Raw genomic sequence first — 24,131 nt, 5'->3', positions numbered from 1 at the left:
GATTTCCCTGAACCTTTTAATTCCTGAAGAGAAGTCCCTGAACCTTTTAGATCTTTAAAGAGAAGTCCCTGAACCTTTCAGTTCTTTGAAGAGAAGTTCCTGAACCTTTTAGTTCCTGTAGAGAAGTCCCTGAACCTTTCAGATCTTTAAAGAGAAGTCCCTGTACCTTTTAGTTCTATGAAGAGATGTCCCTGAACATTTTAGTTCTATGAAGAGATGTCCCTGAACATTTTAGTTCCTGAAGAGAAGTCCCTAAACCTTTTAGATCTTTAAAGAGAAGTCCCTGAAACTTTTAGTTCCATGAAGATATGAAACTTTTAGTTCCTGAAGAGAAGTCCTTGAACCTTTTAGTTCCTGAAGAGAAGTCCCTGAACCTTTTAGTTCCTGAAGAGAAGTCTGTGAACCTGTTAGGTCTATGAAGAGAAGTCCCTGAAACTTTTAGTTCTTGGAAGAGAAGTCCCTGAACCTTTTAGTTCCTTGAGAGAAGTCCCTGAAACTTTTAGTTCCATGAAGAGATTGCACTTTTAGTCCCATGAAGAGATGTCCCTGAACCTTTTAGTTCTTTGAAGAGAAGTCCCTGAACCTTTTAGTTCTATGAAGAGAAGTCCCTGAACCTTTTAGTTCCAGAAGAGAAGTCCCTGAACCTTTTAGTTATATGAAGAGAAGTCCCAGAACCTTTCGTTTCTATGAAGAAATGTCCCTGAACCTTTTAGTTCTATGAAGAGATGTCCCTGAACCTTTTAGTTTCTGAAGAGAAGTCCCTGAACCTTTTAGGTCTATGAAGAGAAGTCCCTGAACCTTTTAGTTCCCGAAGAGAAGTCCCTGAACCTTTTAGATCTTGAAAGAGACGTCCCTGAAACTTTTAGTTCTATGACGAGAAGTCCCTGAACCTTTTAGTTCCTGAAGAGAAGTCTGTGAACCTTTTAGTTCCTGAAGAGAAGTCCCTGAACCTGATAGGCCTATGAAGAGAAGTCCCTGAACCTTTTAGTTCTATGAAGAGAAGTCCCTGAACCTTTTTGTTACTGAAGAGAAGTTCCTGAACCTTTTAGTTCCTGAAGAGAAGTCCATGAACCTTTTATGTCTATGAAGAGAAGTTCCTGAACCTTTTAGTTCTGTGAAGAGAAGTCCCTGAACCTTTTAGTTAGTGAAGAGAAGTCCCTGAACCTTTTAGTTCTTGAAAGAGAAGTCCCTGCACCTTTTAGTTCTATGAAGAGAAGTCACTGAACCTTTTAGTTCCTGAAGAGAAGTCCCTGAACCTTTTAGTTCTTTAAAGAGAAGTCCCTGAACCTCTTAGTTCCAGAAGAGAAGTTTCTGAACCTTTTAGATCTTCAAAGAGAAGTCCCTAAACCTTTTAGTTCTTTGAAGAGAAGTCCCTGAGCCTTTTAGTTCTATGAAGAGAAGTCCCTGAGCATTTTAATTCAATGAATAGAAGTCCCTGCACCTTTTAGTTTCATGAAGAGAAGTCCCTGAACCCTGAAGAGAAGTTCCTGAACCTTTTAGTTCTTTAAAGAGACGCCCCTGAACCTTTTAGTTCCTAAAGAGAAGTCCCTGAACCTTTTAGTTCTATGAGGAGAAGTCCCTGAACCTTTTTGTCCCTGAAGAGAAGTCCCTGAACCTTTTAGTTATATGAAGAGAAGTCGCTGAATCTTTTAGTTCAATGATGAGAATTCCCTGAACCTTTTAGTTCTATGATGAGAATTGCCTGAACCTTTTAGTTCCTGAAGAGAAGTCCATGAACCTTTTAATTCCTTAAAGAGAAGTTTCTGAACCTTTTAGATATTCAAAGAGAAGTCCCTGAACCTTTTAGTTCTTTGAAGAGAAGTCCCTGAGCCTTTTAGTTCTATGAAGAGAAGTCCCTGAACCTTTTAGTTCCTGAAGAGAAGTTCCTGAACCTTTTAGATCTTTAAAGAGAAGTTCCTGAACCTTTTAGTTCTATGATGAGAAGTCCCTGAACCTTTTAGTTCCTGAAGAGAATTCCATGAACCTTTTAAGTCTATGAAGAGAAGTCCCTGAACGTTTTAGTTCTTGGAAGAGAAGTTCCTGAACCTTTTAATTCTGAGAAGAGAAGTACCTGAACCTTTTAGTTCCTGAAGAGAAGTCCCCGAACCTTTTAGTTCTTTAAAGAGAAGTGCCTGAGCCTTTTATTTCTATGAAGAGAAGTCCTTGAACCTTTTAGTTCTAAGATGAGAAGTCCCTAAACCTTTTAGTTCTATGAAGAGAAGTCCCTGAACCTTTTAGTTCTATGAAGAGAAGTCCCTGAACCTTTTAGTTCTATGAAGAGAAGTCACTGAACCTTTTAGTTCTATGATGAGAAGTCCCTGAACCTTTTAGTTCTATGATGAAAAGTCCCTGAACCTTTTAGTTCCTGAAGAGAAGTCCCTGAAGCTTTTAGTTCCTGAAGAGAAGTTTCTGAACCTTTTAGATCTTCAAAGAGAAGTCCCTGAACCTTTTAGTTCTATAAAGAGAAGTCCCTGAACCTTTTAGTTCTATGATGAGAAGTCCCTAAACCTTTTAGTTCCTGAAGAGAAGTCCCTGAACCTTTTAGTTCTTTGAAGAGAAGTTCCTGAACCTTTTAGTTCTTGGAAGAGACGTCCCTGAACCTTTTAGTTCCTAAAGAGAAGTCCATGAACCTTTCAGATCTTTAATGAGAAGTCCCTGAACCTTTTAGTTCTATGAAGAGAAGTCCCTGAACCCTTTGAGTTGCTGAAGAGAAGTCATTGAACCTTTTAGGTCTATTAAGAGAAGTCCCTGAACCTTTTACTTCTATGAATAGAAGTCCCTGAACACTTTAGTTCTACGAAGAGACATCCCTGAACTTTTCAGTTCATGAAGAGAAGTCCCTGAACCTTTTAGTTCCAGAAGAAAAGTCCCTGAACCTTTAAGTTCTTAGAAGAGAAGTCCCTGAACCTTTTAGTTCTATGAAGAGATTTCCCTGAACCTTTTAATTCCTGAAGAGAAGTCCCTGAACCTTTTAGATCTTTAAAGAGAAGTACCTGAACCTTTCAGTTCTTTGAAGAGAAGTTCCTGAACCTTTTAGTTCCTGTAGAGAAGTCCCTGAACCTTTCAGATCTTTAAAGAGAAGTCCCTGTACCTTTTAGTTCTATGAAGAGATGTCCCTGAACATTTTAGTTCTATGAAGAGATGTCCCTGAACCTTTTAGTTCCTGAAGAGAAGTCTGTGAACCTGTTAGGTCTATGAAGAGAAGTCCCTGAAACTTTTAGTTCCATGAAGAGATTGCACTTTTAGTTCCATGAAGAGATGTCCCTGAAACTTTTAGTTCTTTGAAGAGAAGTCCCTGAACCTTTTAGTTCTATGAAGAGAAGTCCCTGAACCTTTTAGTTCCAGAAGAGAAGTCCCTGAACCTTTTAGTTCTATGAAGAGAAGTCCCTGAACCTTTTAGTTCTATGAAGAGAAGTCACTGAACCTTTTAGTTCTATGATGAGAAGTCCCTGAACCTTTTAGTTCTATGATGAAAAGTCCCTGAACCTTTTAGTTCCTGAAGAGAAGTCCCTGAAGCTTTTAGTTCCTGAAGAGAAGTTTCTGAACCTTTTAGATCTTCAAAGAGATGTCCCTGAACCTTTTAGTTCTATAAAGAGAAGTCCCTGAACCTTTTAGTTCATTATGAGAAGTCCCTAAACCTTTTAGTTCCTGAAGAGAAGTCCCTGAACCTTTTAGTTCTTTGAAGAGAAGTCCCTGAACCTTTTAGTTCTTGGAAGAGACGTCCCTGAACCTTTTAGTTCCTAAAGAGAAGTCCATGAACCTTTCAGATCTTTAATGAGAAGTCCCTGAACCTTTTAGTTCTATGAAGAGAAGTCCCTGAACCCTTTGAGTTGCTGAAGAGAAGTCCTTGAACCTTTTAGGTCTATTAAGAGAAGTCCCTGAACCTTTTACTTCTATGAAAAGAAGTCCCTGAACACTTTAGTTCTACGAAGAGACATCCCTGAACTTTTCAGTTCATGAAGAGAAGTCCCTGAACCTTTTAGTTCCCGAAGAGAAGTCCCTGAACCTTTTAGATCTTGAAAAAGACGTCCCTGAAACTTTTAGTTCTATGACGAGAAGTCCCTGAACCTTTTAGTTCCTGAAGAGAAGTCTGTGAACCTTTTAGTTCCTGAAGAGAAGTCCCTGAACCTGATAGGCCTATGAAGAGAAGTCCCTGAACCTTTTAGTTCTATGAAGAGAAGTCCCTGAACCTTTTTGTTACTGAAGAGAAGTTCCTGAACCTTTTAGTTCCTGAAGAGAAGTCCATGAACCTTTTATGTCTATGAAGAGAAGTTCCTGAACCTTTTAGTTCTGTGAAGAGAAGTCCCTGAACCTTTTAGTTAGTGAAGAGAAGTCCCTGAACCTTTTAGTTCTTGAAAGAGAAGTCCCTGCACCTTTTAGTTCTATGAAGAGAAGTCACTGAACCTTTTAGTTCCTGAAGAGAAGTCCCTGAACCTTTTAGTTCTTTAAAGAGAAGTCCCTGAACCTCTTAGTTCCTGAAGAGAAGTTTCTGAACCTTTTAGATCTTCAAAGAGAAGTCCCTAAACCTTTTAGTTCTTTGAAGAGAAGTCCCTGAGCCTTTTAGTTCTATGAAGAGAAGTCCCTGAGCATTTTAATTCTATGAATAGAAGTCCCTGCACCTTTTAGTTTCATGAAGAGAAGTCCCTGAACCTTTTCGTTCTGAGAAGAGAAGTCCCTTAACCTTTTAGTTCCTGAAGAGAAGTCCCTGAACCTTTTAGTTCCATGAAGAGAAGTCCCTGAACCCTGAAGAGAAGTTCCTGAACCTTTTAGTTCTTTAAAGAGACGCCCCTGAACCTTTTAGTTCCTAAAGAGAAGTCCCTGAACCTTTTAGTTCTATGAGGAGAAGTCCCTGAACCTTTTTGTCCCTGAAGAGAAGTCCCTGAACCTTTTAGTTATATGAAGAGAAGTCGCTGAATCTTTTAGTTCAATGATGAGAATTCCCTGAACCTTTTAGTTCTATGATGAGAATTGCCTGAACCTTTTAGTTCCTGAAGAGAAGTCCATGAACCTTTTAATTCTTTAAAGAGAAGTTTCTGAACCTTTTAGATATTCAAAGAGAAGTCCCTGAACCTTTTAGTTCTTTGAAGACAAGTACCTGAGCCTTTTAGTTCTATGAAGAGAAGTCCCTGAACCTTTTAGTTCCTGAAGAGAAGTTCCTGAACCTTTTAGATCTTTAAAGAGAAGTCCCTGAACCTTTTAGTTCTATGATGAGAAGTCCCTGAACCTTTTAGTTCCTGAAGAGAATTCCATGAACCTTTTAAGTCTATGAAGAGAAGTCCCTGAACGTTTTAGTTCTTGGAAGAGAAGTTCCTGAACCTTTTAATTCTGAGAAGAGAAGTCCCTGAACCTTTTAGTTCCTGAAGAGAAGTCCCCGAACCTTTTAGTTCTTTAAAGAGAAGTGCCTGAGCCTTTTATTTCTATGAAGAGAAGTCCTTGAACCTTTTAGTTCTAAGATGAGAAGTCCCTAAACCTTTTAGTTCTATGAAGAGAAGTCCCTGAACCTTTTAGTTCTATGAAGAGAAGTCCCTGAACCTTTTAGTTCTATGAAGAGAAGTCACTGAACCTTTTAGTTCTATGATGAGAAGTCCCTGAACCTTTTAGTTCTATGATGAAAAGTCCCTGAACCTTTTAGTTCCTGAAGAGAAGTCCCTGAACCTTTTAGATCTTTAAAGAGAAGTACCTGAACCTTTCAGTTCTTTGAAGAGAAGTTCCTGAACCTTTTAGTTCCTGTAGAGAAGTCCCTGAACCTTTCAGATCTTTAAAGAGAAGTCCCTGTACCTTTTAGTTCTATGAAGAGATGTCCCTGAACATTTTAGTTCTATGAAGAGATGTCCCTGAACCTTTTAGTTCCTGAAGAGAAGTCTGTGAACCTGTTAGGTCTATGAAGAGAAGTCCCTGAAACTTTTAGTTCCATGAAGAGATTGCACTTTTAGTTCCATGAAGAGATGTCCCTGAAACTTTTAGTTCTTTGAAGAGAAGTCCCTGAACCTTTTAGTTCTATGAAGAGAAGTCCCTGAACCTTTTAGTTCCAGAAGAGAAGTCCCTGAACCTTTTAGTTCTATGAAGAGAAGTCCCTGAACCTTTTAGTTCTATGAAGAGAAGTCACTGAACCTTTTAGTTCTATGATGAGAAGTCCCTGAACCTTTTAGTTCTATGATGAAAAGTCCCTGAACCTTTTAGTTCCTGAAGAGAAGTCCCTGAAGCTTTTAGTTCCTGAAGAGAAGTTTCTGAACCTTTTAGATCTTCAAAGAGATGTCCCTGAACCTTTTAGTTCTATAAAGAGAAGTCCCTGAACCTTTTAGTTCATTATGAGAAGTCCCTAAACCTTTTAGTTCCTGAAGAGAAGTCCCTGAACCTTTTAGTTCTTTGAAGAGAAGTCCCTGAACCTTTTAGTTCTTGGAAGAGACGTCCCTGAACCTTTTAGTTCCTAAAGAGAAGTCCATGAACCTTTCAGATCTTTAATGAGAAGTCCCTGAACCTTTTAGTTCTATGAAGAGAAGTCCCTGAACCCTTTGAGTTGCTGAAGAGAAGTCCTTGAACCTTTTAGGTCTATTAAGAGAAGTCCCTGAACCTTTTACTTCTATGAAAAGAAGTCCCTGAACACTTTAGTTCTACGAAGAGACATCCCTGAACTTTTCAGTTCATGAAGAGAAGTCCCTGAACCTTTTAGTTCCCGAAGAGAAGTCCCTGAACCTTTTAGATCTTGAAAAAGACGTCCCTGAAACTTTTAGTTCTATGACGAGAAGTCCCTGAACCTTTTAGTTCCTGAAGAGAAGTCTGTGAACCTTTTAGTTCCTGAAGAGAAGTCCCTGAACCTGATAGGCCTATGAAGAGAAGTCCCTGAACCTTTTAGTTCTATGAAGAGAAGTCCCTGAACCTTTTTGTTACTGAAGAGAAGTTCCTGAACCTTTTAGTTCCTGAAGAGAAGTCCATGAACCTTTTATGTCTATGAAGAGAAGTTCCTGAACCTTTTAGTTCTGTGAAGAGAAGTCCCTGAACCTTTTAGTTAGTGAAGAGAAGTCCCTGAACCTTTTAGTTCTTGAAAGAGAAGTCCCTGCACCTTTTAGTTCTATGAAGAGAAGTCACTGAACCTTTTAGTTCCTGAAGAGAAGTCCCTGAACCTTTTAGTTCTTTAAAGAGAAGTCCCTGAACCTCTTAGTTCCTGAAGAGAAGTTTCTGAACCTTTTAGATCTTCAAAGAGAAGTCCCTAAACCTTTTAGTTCTTTGAAGAGAAGTCCCTGAGCCTTTTAGTTCTATGAAGAGAAGTCCCTGAGCATTTTAATTCTATGAATAGAAGTCCCTGCACCTTTTAGTTTCATGAAGAGAAGTCCCTGAACCTTTTCGTTCTGAGAAGAGAAGTCCCTTAACCTTTTAGTTCCTGAAGAGAAGTCCCTGAACCTTTTAGTTCCATGAAGAGAAGTCCCTGAACCCTGAAGAGAAGTTCCTGAACCTTTTAGTTCTTTAAAGAGACGCCCCTGAACCTTTTAGTTCCTAAAGAGAAGTCCCTGAACCTTTTAGTTCTATGAGGAGAAGTCCCTGAACCTTTTTGTCCCTGAAGAGAAGTCCCTGAACCTTTTAGTTATATGAAGAGAAGTCGCTGAATCTTTTAGTTCAATGATGAGAATTCCCTGAACCTTTTAGTTCTATGATGAGAATTGCCTGAACCTTTTAGTTCCTGAAGAGAAGTCCATGAACCTTTTAATTCTTTAAAGAGAAGTTTCTGAACCTTTTAGATATTCAAAGAGAAGTCCCTGAACCTTTTAGTTCTTTGAAGACAAGTACCTGAGCCTTTTAGTTCTATGAAGAGAAGTCCCTGAACCTTTTAGTTCCTGAAGAGAAGTTCCTGAACCTTTTAGATCTTTAAAGAGAAGTCCCTGAACCTTTTAGTTCTATGATGAGAAGTCCCTGAACCTTTTAGTTCCTGAAGAGAATTCCATGAACCTTTTAAGTCTATGAAGAGAAGTCCCTGAACGTTTTAGTTCTTGGAAGAGAAGTTCCTGAACCTTTTAATTCTGAGAAGAGAAGTCCCTGAACCTTTTAGTTCCTGAAGAGAAGTCCCCGAACCTTTTAGTTCTTTAAAGAGAAGTGCCTGAGCCTTTTATTTCTATGAAGAGAAGTCCTTGAACCTTTTAGTTCTAAGATGAGAAGTCCCTAAACCTTTTAGTTCTATGAAGAGAAGTCCCTGAACCTTTTAGTTCTATGAAGAGAAGTCCCTGAACCTTTTAGTTCTATGAAGAGAAGTCACTGAACCTTTTAGTTCTATGATGAGAAGTCCCTGAACCTTTTAGTTCTATGATGAAAAGTCCCTGAACCTTTTAGTTCCTGAAGAGAAGTCCCTGAAGCTTTTAGTTCCTGAAGAGAAGTTTCTGAACCTTTTAGATCTTCAAAGAGAAGTCCCTGAACCTTTTAGTTCTATAAAGAGAAGTCCCTGAACCTTTTAGTTCTATGATGAGAAGTCCCTAAACCTTTTAGTTCCTGAAGAGAAGTCCCTGAACCTTTTAGTTCTTTGAAGAGAAGTCCCTGAACCTTTTAGTTCTTGGAAGAGACGTCCCTGAACCTTTTAGTTCCTAAAGAGAAGTCCATGAACCTTTCAGATCTTTAATGAGAAGTCCCTGAACCTTTTAGTTCTATGAAGAGAAGTCCCTGAACCCTTTGAGTTGCTGAAGAGAAGTCCTTGAACCTTTTAGGTCTATTAAGAGAAGTCCCTGAACCTTTTACTTCTATGAATAGAAGTCCCTGAACACTTTAGTTCTACGAAGAGACATCCCTGAACTTTTCAGTTCATGAAGAGAAGTCCCTGAACCTTTTAGTTCCAGAAGAAAAGTCCCTGAACCTTTAAGTTCTTAGAAGAGAAGTCCCTGAACCTTTTAGTTCTATGAAGAGATTTCCCTGAACCTTTTAATTCCTGAAGAGAAGTCCCTGAACCTTTTAGATCTTTAAAGAGAAGTACCTGAACCTTTCAGTTCTTTGAAGAGAAGTTCCTGAACCTTTTAGTTCCTGTAGAGAAGTCCCTGAACCTTTCAGATCTTTAAAGAGAAGTCCCTGTACCTTTTAGTTCTATGAAGAGATGTCCCTGAACATTTTAGTTCTATGAAGAGATGTCCCTGAACCTTTTAGTTCCTGAAGAGAAGTCTGTGAACCTGTTAGGTCTATGAAGAGAAGTCCCTGAAACTTTTAGTTCTTGGAAGAGAAGTCCCTGAACCTTTTAGTTCCTTGAGAGAAGTCCCTGAAACTTTTAGTTCCATGAAGAGATTGCACTTTTAGTTCCATGAAGAGATGTCCCTGAAACTTTTAGTTCTTTGAAGAGAAGTCCCTGAACCTTTTAGTTCTATGAAGAGAAGTCCCTCAACCTTTTAGTTCCAGAAGAGAAGTCCCTGAACCTTTTAGTTCTATGAAGAGAAGTCCCTGAACCTTTTAGTTCTATGAAGAGAAGTCACTGAACCTTTTAGTTCTATGATGAGAAGTCCCTGAACCTTTTAGTTCTATGATGAAAAGTCCCTGAACCTTTTAGTTCCTGAAGAGAAGTCCCTGAAGCTTTTAGTTCCTGAAGAGAAGTTTCTGAACCTTTTAGATCTTCAAAGAGATGTCCCTGAACCTTTTAGTTCTATAAAGAGAAGTCCCTGAACCTTTTAGTTCTATGATGAGAAGTCCCTAAACCTTTTAGTTCCTGAAGAGAAGTCCCTGAACCTTTTAGTTCTTTGAAGAGAAGTCCCTGAACCTTTTAGTTCTTGGAAGAGACGTCCCTGAACCTTTTAGTTCCTAAAGAGAAATCCATGAACCTTTCAGATCTTTAATGAGAAGTCCCTGAACCTTTTAGTTCTATGAAGAGAAGTCCCTGAACCCTTTGAGTTGCTGAAGAGAAGTCCTTGAACCTTTTAGGTCTATTAAGAGAAGTCCCTGAACCTTTTACTTCTATGAATAGAAGTCCCTGAACACTTTAGTTCTACGAAGAGACATCCCTGAACTTTTCAGTTCATGAAGAGAAGTCCCTGAACCTTTTAGTTCCAGAAGAAAAGTCCCTGAACCTTTAAGTTCTTAGAAGAGAAGTCCCTGAACCTTTTAGTTCTATGAAGAGATTTCCCTGAACCTTTTAATTCCTGAAGAGAAGTCCCTGAACCTTTTAGATCTTTAAAGAGAAGTACCTGAACCTTTCAGTTCTTTGAAGAGAAGTCCCTGTACCTTTTAGTTCTATGAAGAGATGTCCCTGAACATTTTAGTTCTATGAAGAGATGTCCCTGAACCTTTTAGTTCCTGAAGAGAGGTCTGTGAACCTGTTAGGTCTATGAAGAGAAGTCCCTGAAACTTTTAGTTCTTGGAAGAGAAGTCCCTGAACCTTTTAGTTCCTTGAGAGAAGTCCCTGAAACTTTTAGTTCCATGAAGAGATTGCACTTTTAGTTCCATGAAGAGATGTCCCTGAAACTTTTAGTTCTTTGAAGAGAAGTCCCTGAACCTTTTAGTTCTATGAAGAGAAGTCCCTGAACCTTTTAGTTCCAGAAGAGAAGTCCCTGAACCTTTTAGTTATATGAAGAGAAGTCCCAGAACCTTTCGTTTCTATGAAGAAATGTCCCTGAACCTTTTAGTTCTATGAAGAGATGTCCCTGAACCTTTTAGTTTCTGAAGAGAAGTCCCTGAACCTTTTAGGTCTATGAAGAGAAGTCCCTGAACCTTTTAGTTCCTGAAGAGAAGTCTGTGAACCTTTTAGTTCCTGAAGAGAAGTCCCTGAACCTGATAGGTCTATGAAGAGAAGTCCCTGAACCTTTTAGTTCTATGAAGAGAAGTCCCTGAACCTTTTTGTTCCAGAAGAGAAGTTCCTGAACCTTTTAGTTCCTGAAGAGAAGTCCATGAACCTTTTATGTCTAGGAAGAGAAGTTCCTGAACCTTTTAGTTCTGTGAAGAGAAGTCCCTGAACCTTTTAGTTCCTGAAGAGAAGTCCCTGAACCTTTTAGTTCTTGAAAGAGAAGTCCCTGCACCTTTTAGTTCTATGAAGAGAAGTCACTGAACCTTTTAGTTCCTGAAGAGAAGTCCCTGAACCTTTTAGTTCTTTAAAGAGAAGTCCCTGAACCTCTTAGTTCCTGAAGAGAAGTTTCTGAACCTTTTAGATCTTCAAAGAGAAGTCCCTAAACCTTTTAGTTCTTTGAAGAGAAGTCCCTGAGCATTTTAATTCTATGAATAGAAGTCCCTGCACCTTTTAGTTTCATGAAGAGAAGTCCCTGAACCTTTTCGTTCTGAGAAGAGAAATCCCTTAACCTTTTAGTTCCTGAAGAGAAGTCCCTGAACCTTTTAGTTCTATGAAGAGAAGTCCCTGAACCCTGAAGAGAAGTTCCTGAACCTTTTAGTTCTTTAAAGAGACGCCCCTGAACCTTTTAGTTCCTAAAGAGAAGTCCCTGAACCTTTTAGTTCTATGAGGAGAAGTCCCTGAACCTTTTTGTCCCTGAAGAGAAGTCCCTGAACCTTTTAGTTATATGAAGAGAAGTCGCTGAATCTTTTAGTTCAATGATGAGAATTCCCTGAACCTTTTAGTTCTATGATGAGAATTGCCTGAACCTTTTAGTTCCTGAAGAGAAGTCCATGAACCTTTTAATTCTTTAAAGAGAAGTTTCTGAACCTTTTAGATATTCAAAGAGAAGTCTCTGAACCTTTTAGTTCCTGAAGAGCAGTCCCTGAACCTTTTAGTTCTTTGAAGAGAAGTCCCTGAACCTTTTAGTTCTGAGAAGAGAAGTCCCTTAACCTTTTAGTTCCTGAAGAGAAGTCCATGAACCTTTTAGTTCTATGAAGAGAAGTCCCTGAACCTTTTAGTTATATGATGAGAAGTCCCTGAACCTTTTAGTTCCTGAAGAGAAGTCCCTGAACCTTTTAGTTATATGATGAGAAGTCCCTGAACCTTTTAGTTAATGAAGAGAAGTCCATAAACCTTTCAGTTCCTGAAAAGAAGTCCCTGAACCTTTTAGTTCTTTTAAGAGAAGTCCCTGAACCTTTTAATTCTATGAATAGAAGTCCCTGAACACTTTAGTTTTACAAAGAGACATCCCTGAACTTTTCAGTTCATGAAGAGAAGTTCCTGAACCTTTTAGATCTTTAAAGAGAGGTCCCTGAACCTTTTAGTTCTATGACGAGAAATCCCTGAACCTTTTAGTTCTGAGAAGAGAAGTCCCTTAACCTTTTAGTTCCTGAAGAGAAGTCCCTGAACATTTTAGTTCTATGAAGAGAAGTCCCTGAACCTTTTAGTTCCTGAAGAGAAGTCCCTGAACCTTTTAGTTCTTTGAAGAGAAGTCCCTGAACCTTTTAGTTCTATGAAGAGAAGTCCCTGAACCTTTTAGTTCGTGAAGAGAAGTCCCTGAACCTTTTAGATATTTGAAGAGACGTCCCTGGAACTTCTATTTCTATGACGAGAAGTCCCTGAACCTTTTAGTTCCCGAAGAGAGGTCTTTGAACCTTTTAGTTCCTGAAGAGAAGTCCCTGAACCTGTTAGGTCTATGAAGAGAAGTCCCTGAACCTGTTAGGTCTATGAAGAGAAGTCCCTGAACCTTTTAGTTCTATGAAGAGAAGTCCCTGAACCTTTTAGTTCCTGAAGAGAAGTCCCTGAACCTTTTAGTTCTTGAAAGAGAAGTCCCTGCACCTTTTAGTTCTATGAAGAGAAGTCACTGAACCTTTTAGTTATTTAAAGAGAAGTCCCTGAACCTCTTAGTTCCTGAAGAGAAGTTTCTGAACCTTTTAGATCTTCAAAGAGAAGTCCCTGAACCTTCTAGTCCTTTGAAGAGAAGTCCCTGAGCATTTTAATTCTATGAATAGAAGTCCCTGCACCTTTTAGTTTCATGAAGAGAAGTCCCTGAACCTTTTAGTTCTGAGAAGAGAAGTCCCTTAACCTTTTAGTTCCTGAAGAGAAGTCCCTGAACCTTTTAGTTCTATGAAGAGAAGTCCCTGAACCTTTTAGTTATATGATGAGAAGTCCCTGAACCTTTTAGTTCCTGAAGAGAAGTCCCCGAACCTTTTAGTTCTTTAAAGAGAAGTGCCTGAACCTTTTATTTCTATGAAGAGAAGTCCCTGAACCTTTTAGTTCTAAGATGAGAAGTCCCTAAACCTTTTAGTTCTATGAAGAGAAGTCCCTGAACCTTTTAGTTCTTTAAAGAGAAGTCCCTGAACCTTTTAGTTCTATGAAGAGAAGTCCCTGAACCTTTTAGTTCTATGAAGAGAAGTCCCTGAACCTTTTAGTTCTATGATGAGAAGTCCCTGAACCTTTTAGTTCTATGATGAAAAGTCCCTGAACCTTTTAGTTCCTGAAGAGAAGTCCCTGAACCTTTTAGTTCCTGAAGAGAAGTTTCTGAACCTTTTAGATCTTCAAAGAGAAGTCCCTGAACCTTTTAGTTCTATAAAGAGAAGTCCCTGAACCTTTTAGTTCTTTGAAGAGAAGTCCCTGAACCTTTTAGTTCCATGAAGAGAAGTCCCTGAACCTTCTAGTTTCTGAAGAGAAGTCCCTGAAACTGTTAGGTCTATGAAGAGAAGTCCCTGAACCTTGTAGTTCTTGGAAGAGACGTCCCTGAACCTTTTAGTTCCTGAAGAGAAGTCCATGAACCTTTCAGATCTTTAATGAGAAGTCCCTAAACCTTTTAGTTCTATGAAGACAAGTCCCTGAACCCTTTGAGTTGCTGAAGAGAAGTCCTTGAACCTTTTAGGTCTATTAAGAGAAGTCCCTGAACCTTTTACTTCTATGAATAGAAGTCCCTGAACACTTTAGTTCTACGAAGAGACATCCCTGAACTTTTCAGTTCTTGAAGAGAAGTCCCTGAACCTTTTAGTTCCAGAAGAAAAGTCCCTGAACCTTTAAGTTCTTAGAAGAGAAGTCCCTGAACCTTTTAGTTCCTGTAGAGACGTCCCTGAACCTTTCAGATCTTTAAAGAGAAGTCCCTGTACCTTTTAGTTCTATGAAGAGATGTCCCTGAACATTTTAGTTCTATGAAGAGATGTCCCTGAACATTTTAGTTCCTGAAGAGAAGTCCCTAAACCTTTTAGATCTTTAAAGAGAAGTCCCTGAAACTTTTAGTTCCATGAAGAGATGAAACTTTTAGTTCCTGAAGAGAAGTCCCTGAACCTTTTAGTTCCTGAAGAGAAGTCCCTGAACCTTTTAGTTCCTGAAGAGAAGTCTGTGAACCTGTTAGGTCTATGAAGAGAAGTCCCTGAAACTTTTAGTTCTTGGAAGAGAAGTCCCTGAAGCTTTTAGTTCCTTGAGAGAAGTCCCTGAAACTTTTAGTTCCATGAAGAGATTGCACTTTTAGTTCCATGAAGAGATGTCCCTGAACCTTTTAGTTCTTTGAAGAGAAGTCCCTGAACCTTTTAGTTCTATGAAGAGAAGTCCCTGAACCTTTTAGTTCCAGAAGAGAAGTCCCTGAACCTTTTAGTTATATGAAGAGAAGTCCCAGAACCTTTCGTTTCTATGAAGAAATGTCCCTGAACCTTTTAGTTCTATGAAGAGATGTCCCTGAACCTTTTAGTTTCTGAAGAGAAGTCCCTGAACCTTTTAGGTCTATGAAGAGAAGTCCCTGAACCTTTCAGATCTTTAATGAGAAGTCCCTGAACCTTTTAGTTCTACGAAGAGACATCCCTGAACTTTTCAGTTCATGAAGAGAAGTCCCTGAATCTTTTAGTTCCAGAAGAAGAGTCCCTTAACCTTTAAGTTCTTAGAAGAGAAGTCCCTGAACCTTTTAGTTCCATGAAGAGATGAAACTTTTAGTTCCTGAAGAGAAGTCCCTGAACCTTTTAATTCCTGAAGAGAAGTCCCTGAACCTTTTAGTTCCTTAAGAGAAGTCCCTGAAACTTTTAGTTCCATGAAGAGAAGAAACTTTTAGTTCCTGAAGAGAAGTCCCTGAACCTTTTAGTTCCTGAAGAGAAGTCCCTGAACCTTTTAGTTCCTGAAGAGAAGTCTGTGAACCTGTTAGGTCTATATAGAGAATTCCCTGAACCTTTTATTTCTATGAAGAGAAGTCCCTGAAACTTTTAGTTCTATGAAGAGAAGTCCCTGAACCTTTTAGTTCTATGATGATAAGTCCGTAAACCTTTTAGTTCCTGAAGAGAAGTCTCTGAACCTTTTAGTTCTTTAAAGAGAAGTCCCTGAACCTTTTAGTTCTATGAAGACAAGTCCCTGAACCTTTTAGTTCTATGAAGAGAAGTCCCTGAACCTTTTAGTTCTATGATGAGAAGTCCCTAAACCTTTTAGTTTCTGAAGAGAAGTCCCTGAACCGTTTAGTTATATGAAGAGAAGTCCCTGAACCATTTAGTTCTATGAATAGAAGTCCTTGAACCTTTTAGTTCTATGATGAAAAGTCCCTGAACCTTTTAGTTCCTGAAGAGAAGTCCCTGAACCTTTTAGTTTCATGAAGAGAAGTCCCTGAACCTTTTAGTTCCTGAAGAGAAGTCCATGAACCTTTCAGATCTTTAATGAGATGTCCCTGAACCTTTTAGTTCTATGAAGAGATGTCACTGAACCCTTTGAGTTGCTGAAGAGAAGTCCTTGAACCTTTTAGGTCTATTAAGAGAAGTCCCTGAACCTTTTACTTCTATGAATTGAAGTCCCTGAACACTTTAGTTCAACGAAGAGACATCCCTGAACTTTTCAGTTCATGAAGAGAAGTCCCTGAACCTTTTAGTTCCATGAAGAGAAGTCCCTGAACCTTCTAGTTTCTGAAGAGAAGTCCCTGAACCTGTTAGGTCTATGAAGAGAAGTCCCTGAACCTTTTAGATCTTTAAAGAGAAGTCCCTGAACCTTTCAGTTCTTTGAAGAGAAGTTCCTGAACCTTTAATTTCCTTAAGAGAAGTCCCTGAAACTTTTAGTTCCATGAAGAGATGCAACTTTTAGTTCCTGAAGAGAAGTCCCTGAACCTTTTAGTTCCTGAAGAGAAGTCCCTGAACCTTTTAGTTCCTGAAGAGAAGTCTGTGAACCTGTTAGGTCTATGAAGAGAAGTCCCTGAAACTTTTAGTTCTTGGAAGAGAAGTCCCTGAAACTTTTAGTTCCTTGAGAGAAGTCCCTGAAACTTTTAGTTCCATGAAGAGATTGCACTTTTAGTTCCATGAAGAGATGTCCCTGAACCTTTTAGTTCTTTGAAGAGAAGTCCCTGAACCTTTTAGTTCTATGAAGAGAAGTCCCTGAACCTTTTAGTTCCAGAAGAGAAGTCCCTGAACCTTTTAGTTATATGAAGAGAAGTCCCAGAACCTTTCGTTTCTATGAAGAAATGTCCCTGAACCTTTTAGTTCTATGAAGAGATGTCCCTGAACCTTTTAGTTTCTGAAGAGAAGTCCCTGAACCTTTTAGGTCTATGAAGAGAAGTCCCTGAACCTTTCAGATCTTTAATGAGAAGTCCCTGAACCTTTTAGTTCTACGAAGAGACATCCCTGAACTTTTCAGTTCATGAAGAGAAGTCCCTGAATCTTTTAGTTCCAGAAGAAGAGTCCCTTAACCTTTAAGTTCTTAGAAGAGAAGTCCCTGAACCTTTTAGTTCCATGAAGAGATGAAACTTTTAGTTCCTGAAGAGAAGTCCCTGAACCTTTTAATTCCTGAAGAGAAGTCCCTGAACCTTTTAGTTCCTTAAGAGAAGTCCCTGAAACTTTTAGTTCCATGAAGAGAAGAAACTTTTAGTTCCTGAAGAGAAGTCCCTGAACCTTTTAGTTCCTGAAGAGAAGTCCCTGAACCTTTTAGTTCCTGAAGAGAAGTCTGTGAACCTGTTAGGTCTATATAGAGAATTCCCTGAACCTTTTATTTCTATGAAGAGAAGTCCCTGAAACTTTTAGTTCTATGAAGAGAAGTCCCTGAACCTTTTAGTTCTATGATGATAAGTCCGTAAACCTTTTAGTTCCTGAAGAGAAGTCTCTGAACCTTTTAGTTCTTTAAAGAGAAGTCCCTGAACCTTTTAGTTCTATGAAGACAAGTCCCTGAACCTTTTAGTTCTATGAAGAGAAGTCCCTGAACCTTTTAGTTCTATGATGAGAAGTCCCTAAACCTTTTAGTTTCTGAAGAGAAGTCCCTGAACCGTTTAGTTATATGAAGAGAAGTCCCTGAACCATTTAGTTCTATGAATAGAAGTCCTTGAACCTTTTAGTTCTATGATGAAAAGTCCCTGAACCTTTTAGTTCCTGAAGAGAAGTCCCTGAACCTTTTAGTTTCATGAAGAGAAGTCCCTGAACCTTTTAGTTCCTGAAGAGAAGTCCATGAACCTTTCAGATCTTTAATGAGATGTCCCTGAACCTTTTAGTTCTATGAAGAGATGTCACTGAACCCTTTGAGTTGCTGAAGAGAAGTCCTTGAACCTTTTAGGTCTATTAAGAGAAGTCCCTGAACCTTTTACTTCTATGAATTGAAGTCCCTGAACACTTTAGTTCAACGAAGAGACATCCCTGAACTTTTCAGTTCATGAAGAGAAGTCCCTGAACCTTTTAGTTCCATGAAGAGAAGTCCCTGAACCTTCTAGTTTCTGAAGAGAAGTCCCTGAACCTGTTAGGTCTATGAAGAGAAGTCCCTGAACCTTTTAGATCTTTAAAGAGAAGTCCCTGAACCTTTCAGTTCTTTGAAGAGAAGTTCCTGAACCTTTAAGTTCCTTAAGAGAAGTCCCTGAAACTTTTAGTTCCATGAAGAGATGCAACTTTTAGTTCCTGAAGAGAAGTCCCTGAACCTTTTAGTTCCTGAAGAGAAGTCCCTGAACCTTTTAGTTCCTGAAGAGAAGTCTGTGAACCTGTTAGGTCTATGAAGAGAAGTCCCTGAAACTTTTAGTTCTTGGAAGAGAAGTCCCTGAAACTTTTAGTTCCTTGAGAGAAGTCCCTGAAACTTTTAGTTCCATGAAGAGATTGCACTTTTAGTTCCATGAAGAGATGTCCCTGAACCTTTTAGTTCTTTGAAGAGAAGTCCCTGAACCTTTTAGTTCTATGAAGAGAAGTCCCTGAACCTTTTAGTTCCAGAAGAGAAGTCCCTGAACCTTTTAGTTATATGAAGAGAAGTCCCAGAACCTTTCGTTTCTATGAAGAAATGTCCCTGAACCTTTTAGTTCTATGAAGAGATGTCCCTGAACCTTTTAGTTTCTGAAGAGAAGTCCCTGAACCTTTTAGGTCTATGAAGAGAAGTCCCTGAACCTTTCAGATCTTTAATGAGAAGTCCCTGAACCTTTTAGTTCTACGAAGAGACATCCCTGAACTTTTCAGTTCATGAAGAGAAGTCCCTGAATCTTTTAGTTCCAGAAGAAGAGTCCCTTAACCTTTAAGTTCTTAGAAGAGAAGTCCCTGAACCTTTTAGTTCTATGAAGCGATGTCCCTGAACCTTTTAATTCCTGAAGAGAAGTCCCTGAACCTTTTAGTTCCTTAAGAGAAGTCCCTGAAACTTTTAGTTCCATGAAGAGAAGAAACTTTTAGTTCCTGAAGAGAAGTCCCTGAACCTTTTAGTTCCTGAAGAGAAGTCCCTGAACCTTTTAGTTCCTGAAGAGAAGTCTGTGAACCTGTTAGGTCTATATAGAGAATTCCCTGAACCTTTTATTTCTATGAAGAGAAGTCCCTGAAACTTTTAGTTCTATGAAGAGAAGTCCCTGAACCTTTTAGTTCTATGATGAGAAGTCCGTAAACCTTTTAGTTCATGAAGAGAAGTCTCTGAACCTTTTAGTTCTTTAAAGAGAAGTCCCTGAACCTTTTAGTTCTATGAAGACAAGTCCCTGAACCTTTTAGTTCTATGAAGAGAAGTCCCTGAACCTTTTAGTTCTATGATGAGAAGTCCCTAAACCTTTTAGTTTCTGAAGAGAAGTCCCTGAACCGTTTAGTTATATGAAGAGAAGTCCCTGAACCATTTAGTTTCATGAAGAGAAGTCCCTGAACCTTTTAGTTCCTGAAGAGAAGTCCATGAACCTTTCAGATCTTTAATGAGATGTCCCTGAACCTTTTAGTTCTATGAAGAGATGTCACTGAACCCTTTGAGTTGCTGAAGAGAAGTCCTTGAACCTTTTAGGTCTATTAAGAGAAGTCCCTGAACCTTTTACTTCTATGAATTGAAGTCCCTGAACACTTTAGTTCTACGAAGAGACATCCCTGAACTTTTCAGTTCATGAAGAGAAGTCCCTGAACCTTTTAGTTCCATGAAGAGAAGTCCCTGAACCTTCTAGTTTCTGAAGAGAAGTCCCTGAACCTTTTAGTTCCATGAAGAGAAGTCCCTGAACCTTCTAGTTTCTGAAGAGAAGTCCCTGAACCTTTTAGATCTTTAAAGAGAAGTCCCTGAACCTTTCAGTTCTTTGAAGAGAAGTTCCTGAACCTTTAAGTTCCTTAAGAGAAGTCCCTGAAACTTTTAGTTCCATGAAGAGATGCAACTTTTAGTTCCTGAAGAGAAGTCCCTGAACCTTTTAGTTCCTGAAGAGAAGTCCCTGAACCTTTTAGTTCCTGAAGAGAAGTCTGTAAACCTGTTAGGTCTATGAAGAGAAGTCCCTGAAACTTTTAGTTCTATGAAGAGAATTCCCTGAACCTTTTAGTTCTATGAAGAGATGTCCCTGAACCTTTTAGTTCAATGAAGACAAGTCTCTGAACCTTTTACTTACTGAAGAGAAGTCCCTGAACCTTTTACTTCCTGAAGAGAAGTCCCTGAACCTTTTAGATCTTTAAAGAGAAGTCCCTGAACCTTTTAGTTCCTGAAGAGAAGTCCCTGAACCTCTGAATTCTTTGAAGAGAAGTCCCTGAACCTTTTAGTTCGATGAAGAGAAGTCCCTGAACCTTTTAGTTCCTGAAGAGAAGTCCCTGAACCTTTAGATCTTCAAAGAGATGTCCCTGAACCTTTTAGTTCTATGACAAGAAGTCCCTGAACCTTTTAGCTCCTGAAGAGAAGTCCCTGAACCTTTTAGTTCTATTAAGAGAAGTCCCTGAACCTTTTAGATCTTTAAAGAGAAGTCCCTGAACCTGTTAGTTCTTTGAAGAGACGCCCCTGAACCTTTTAGTTCCTGAAGAGAAGTCCCTGAACCTTTTAGTTGATGAAGAGAAGTTGCTGAACCATTTAGTTCTATGAAGAGAAGTCCGTCAACCTGTTAGTTCTATTAAGAGAAGTCTGTTAACCTTTTAGTTCGTTGAAGAGAAGTCCCTGAACCTTTTAGTTCTATGAAGAGAAGTCCCTGAACCTTTTAGTTCCTGAAGAGAAGTTCCTGAACCTTTTAGCTCTTTAAAGAGAAGTCCCTGAACCTTTTAGTTGTATGAAGAGAAGTCCCTGAACCTTTTAGTTGCATGAAGAGAAGTCCCTGAACCTTTTAGTTCATGAAGAGAAGTCCCTGAACCTTTTAGTTCTTGGAAGAGGAGTCCCTGAACCTTTTAGTTCTGAGCAGAGAAGTCCCTGAACCTTTTATTTCTGAGCAGAGAAGTCCCTGAACCTTTTAGTTCTTTAAAGAGAAGCCCCTGAACCTTTAAGTTCCCGAGGAGAAGTCCCTGAACCTTTTAGTTCCTGAAGAGACGTCCCTGAACCTTTTAGCTCTTTAAAGAGACGTCCCTGAACCTTTTAGTTCTATGAAGAGAAGTCCCTGAACCTTTGAGTTCTTTAAAGCGACGCCCCTGAACCTTTTAGTTCTTGGAAGAGAAGTCCCTGAACCTTTTAGTTCTATGAAGAGAAGTCCCTGAACCTTTGAGTTCTTTAAAGAGACGCCCCTGAACCTTTTAGTTCTGAGAAGAGAAGTCCCTGAACCTTTTAGTTCTATGAAGAGAAGTACCTGAACCTTTTAGTTCCTGAAGAGAAGTCCCTGAACCTTTTAGTTCTATGAAGAGAAGTCCCTGATCCGCTTAGTTCCATTAAGAGAAGTCCCTGAACCTTTTAGTTTTTTGAAGAGACGTCCCTGAACCTTTTAGTTCGACGAAGAGAAGTCCCTGAACCTGTTAGTTCCTGAAGAGAAGTCCCTGAACCTTTAGATCTTCAAAGAGATTTCCCTGAACCTTTTAGTTCTATTTCGAGAAGTCCCTGAACCTTTTAGTGCCTGAAGAGAAGTCCCTGAACCTTTTAGTTCCTGAAGAGAAGTCCCTGAACCTTTTGGTTCTATGAAGAGAAGTCCCTGAATCTTTTAGTTCCAGAAGAAGAGTCCCTTAACCTTTAAGTTCTTAGAAGAGAAGTCCCTGAACCTTTTAGTTCCATGAAGAGATGAAACTTTTAGTTCCTGAAGAGAAGTCCCTGAACCTTTTAATTCCTGAAGAGAAGTCCCTGAACCTTTTAGTTCCTTAAGAGAAGTCCCTGAAACTTTTAGTTCCATGAAGAGAAGAAACTTTTAGTTCCTGAAGAGAAGTCCCTGAACCTTTTAGTTCCTGAAGAGAAGTCCCTGAACCTTTTAGTTCCTGAAGAGAAGTCTGTGAACCTGTTAGGTCTATATAGAGAATTCCCTGAACCTTTTATTTCTATGAAGAGAAGTCCCTGAAACTTTTAGTTCTATGAAGAGAAGTCCCTGAACCTTTTAGTTCTATGATGATAAGTCCGTAAACCTTTTAGTTCCTGAAGAGAAGTCTCTGAACCTTTTAGTTCTTTAAAGAGAAGTCCCTGAACCTTTTAGTTCTATGAAGACAAGTCCCTGAACCTTTTAGTTCTATGAAGAGAAGTCCCTGAACCTTTTAGTTCTATGATGAGAAGTCCCTAAACCTTTTAGTTTCTGAAGAGAAGTCCCTGAACCGTTTAGTTATATGAAGAGAAGTCCCTGAACCATTTAGTTCTATGAATAGAAGTCCTTGAACCTTTTAGTTCTATGATGAAAAGTCCCTGAACCTTTTAGTTCCTGAAGAGAAGTCCCTGAACCTTTTAGTTTCATGAAGAGAAGTCCCTGAACCTTTTAGTTCCTGAAGAGAAGTCCATGAACCTTTCAGATCTTTAATGAGATGTCCCTGAACCTTTTAGTTCTATGAAGAGATGTCACTGAACCCTTTGAGTTGCTGAAGAGAAGTCCTTGAACCTTTTAGGTCTATTAAGAGAAGTCCCTGAACCTTTTACTTCTATGAATTGAAGTCCCTGAACACTTTAGTTCAACGAAGAGACATCCCTGAACTTTTCAGTTCATGAAGAGAAGTCCCTGAACCTTTTAGTTCCATGAAGAGAAGTCCCTGAACCTTCTAGTTTCTGAAGAGAAGTCCCTGAACCTGTTAGGTCTATGAAGAGAAGTCCCTGAACCTTTTAGATCTTTAAAGAGAAGTCCCTGAACCTTTCAGTTCTTTGAAGAGAAGTTCCTGAACCTTTAATTTCCTTAAGAGAAGTCCCTGAAACTTTTAGTTCCATGAAGAGATGCAACTTTTAGTTCCTGAAGAGAAGTCCCTGAACCTTTTAGTTCCTGAAGAGAAGTCCCTGAACCTTTTAGTTCCTGAAGAGAAGTCTGTGAACCTGTTAGGTCTATGAAGAGAAGTCCCTGAAACTTTTAGTTCTTGGAAGAGAAGTCCCTGAAACTTTTAGTTCCTTGAGAGAAGTCCCTGAAACTTTTAGTTCCATGAAGAGATTGCACTTTTAGTTCCATGAAGAGATGTCCCTGAACCTTTTAGTTCTTTGAAGAGAAGTCCCTGAACCTTTTAGTTCTATGAAGAGAAGTCCCTGAACCTTTTAGTTCCAGAAGAGAAGTCCCTGAACCTTTTAGTTATATGAAGAGAAGTCCCAGAACCTTTCGTTTCTATGAAGAAATGTCCCTGAACCTTTTAGTTCTATGAAGAGATGTCCCTGAACCTTTTAGTTTCTGAAGAGAAGTCCCTGAACCTTTTAGGTCTATGAAGAGAAGTCCCTGAACCTTTCAGATCTTTAATGAGAAGTCCCTGAACCTTTTAGTTCTACGAAGAGACATCCCTGAACTTTTCAGTTCATGAAGAGAAGTCCCTGAATCTTTTAGTTCCAGAAGAAGAGTCCCTTAACCTTTAAGTTCTTAGAAGAGAAGTCCCTGAACCTTTTAGTTCCATGAAGAGATGAAACTTTTAGTTCCTGAAGAGAAGTCCCTGAACCTTTTAATTCCTGAAGAGAAGTCCCTGAACCTTTTAGTTCCTTAAGAGAAGTCCCTGAAACTTTTAGTTCCATGAAGAGAAGAAACTTTTAGTTCCTGAAGAGAAGTCCCTGAACCTTTTAGTTCCTGAAGAGAAGTCCCTGAACCTTTTAGTTCCTGAAGAGAAGTCTGTGAACCTGTTAGGTCTATATAGAGAATTCCCTGAACCTTTTATTTCTATGAAGAGAAGTCCCTGAAACTTTTAGTTCTATGAAGAGAAGTCCCTGAACCTTTTAGTTCTATGATGATAAGTCCGTAAACCTTTTAGTTCCTGAAGAGAAGTCTCTGAACCTTTTAGTTCTTTAAAGAGAAGTCCCTGAACCTTTTAGTTCTATGAAGACAAGTCCCTGAACCTTTTAGTTCTATGAAGAGAAGTCCCTGAACCTTTTAGTTCTATGATGAGAAGTCCCTAAACCTTTTAGTTTCTGAAGAGAAGTCCCTGAACCGTTTAGTTATATGAAGAGAAGTCCCTGAACCATTTAGTTCTATGAATAGAAGTCCTTGAACCTTTTAGTTCTATGATGAAAAGTCCCTGAACCTTTTAGTTCCTGAAGAGAAGTCCCTGAACCTTTTAGTTTCATGAAGAGAAGTCCCTGAACCTTTTAGTTCCTGAAGAGAAGTCCATGAACCTTTCAGATCTTTAATGAGATGTCCCTGAACCTTTTAGTTCTATGAAGAGATGTCACTGAACCCTTTGAGTTGCTGAAGAGAAGTCCTTGAACCTTTTAGGTCTATTAAGAGAAGTCCCTGAACCTTTTACTTCTATGAATTGAAGTCCCTGAACACTTTAGTTCAACGAAGAGACATCCCTGAACTTTTCAGTTCATGAAGAGAAGTCCCTGAACCTTTTAGTTCCATGAAGAGAAGTCCCTGAACCTTCTAGTTTCTGAAGAGAAGTCCCTGAACCTGTTAGGTCTATGAAGAGAAGTCCCTGAACCTTTTAGATCTTTAAAGAGAAGTCCCTGAACCTTTCAGTTCTTTGAAGAGAAGTTCCTGAACCTTTAAGTTCCTTAAGAGAAGTCCCTGAAACTTTTAGTTCCATGAAGAGATGCAACTTTTAGTTCCTGAAGAGAAGTCCCTGAACCTTTTAGTTCCTGAAGAGAAGTCCCTGAACCTTTTAGTTCCTGAAGAGAAGTCTGTGAACCTGTTAGGTCT

Source organism: Symphodus melops, assembly GCF_947650265.1.
Source record: "Symphodus melops genome assembly, chromosome: 10".
Classification (NCBI taxonomy): domain Eukaryota; kingdom Metazoa; phylum Chordata; class Actinopteri; order Labriformes; family Labridae; genus Symphodus; species Symphodus melops.
The sequence above is the reverse complement of the archived record's forward strand: the minus strand, read 5'-3'. Positions refer to the sequence as shown.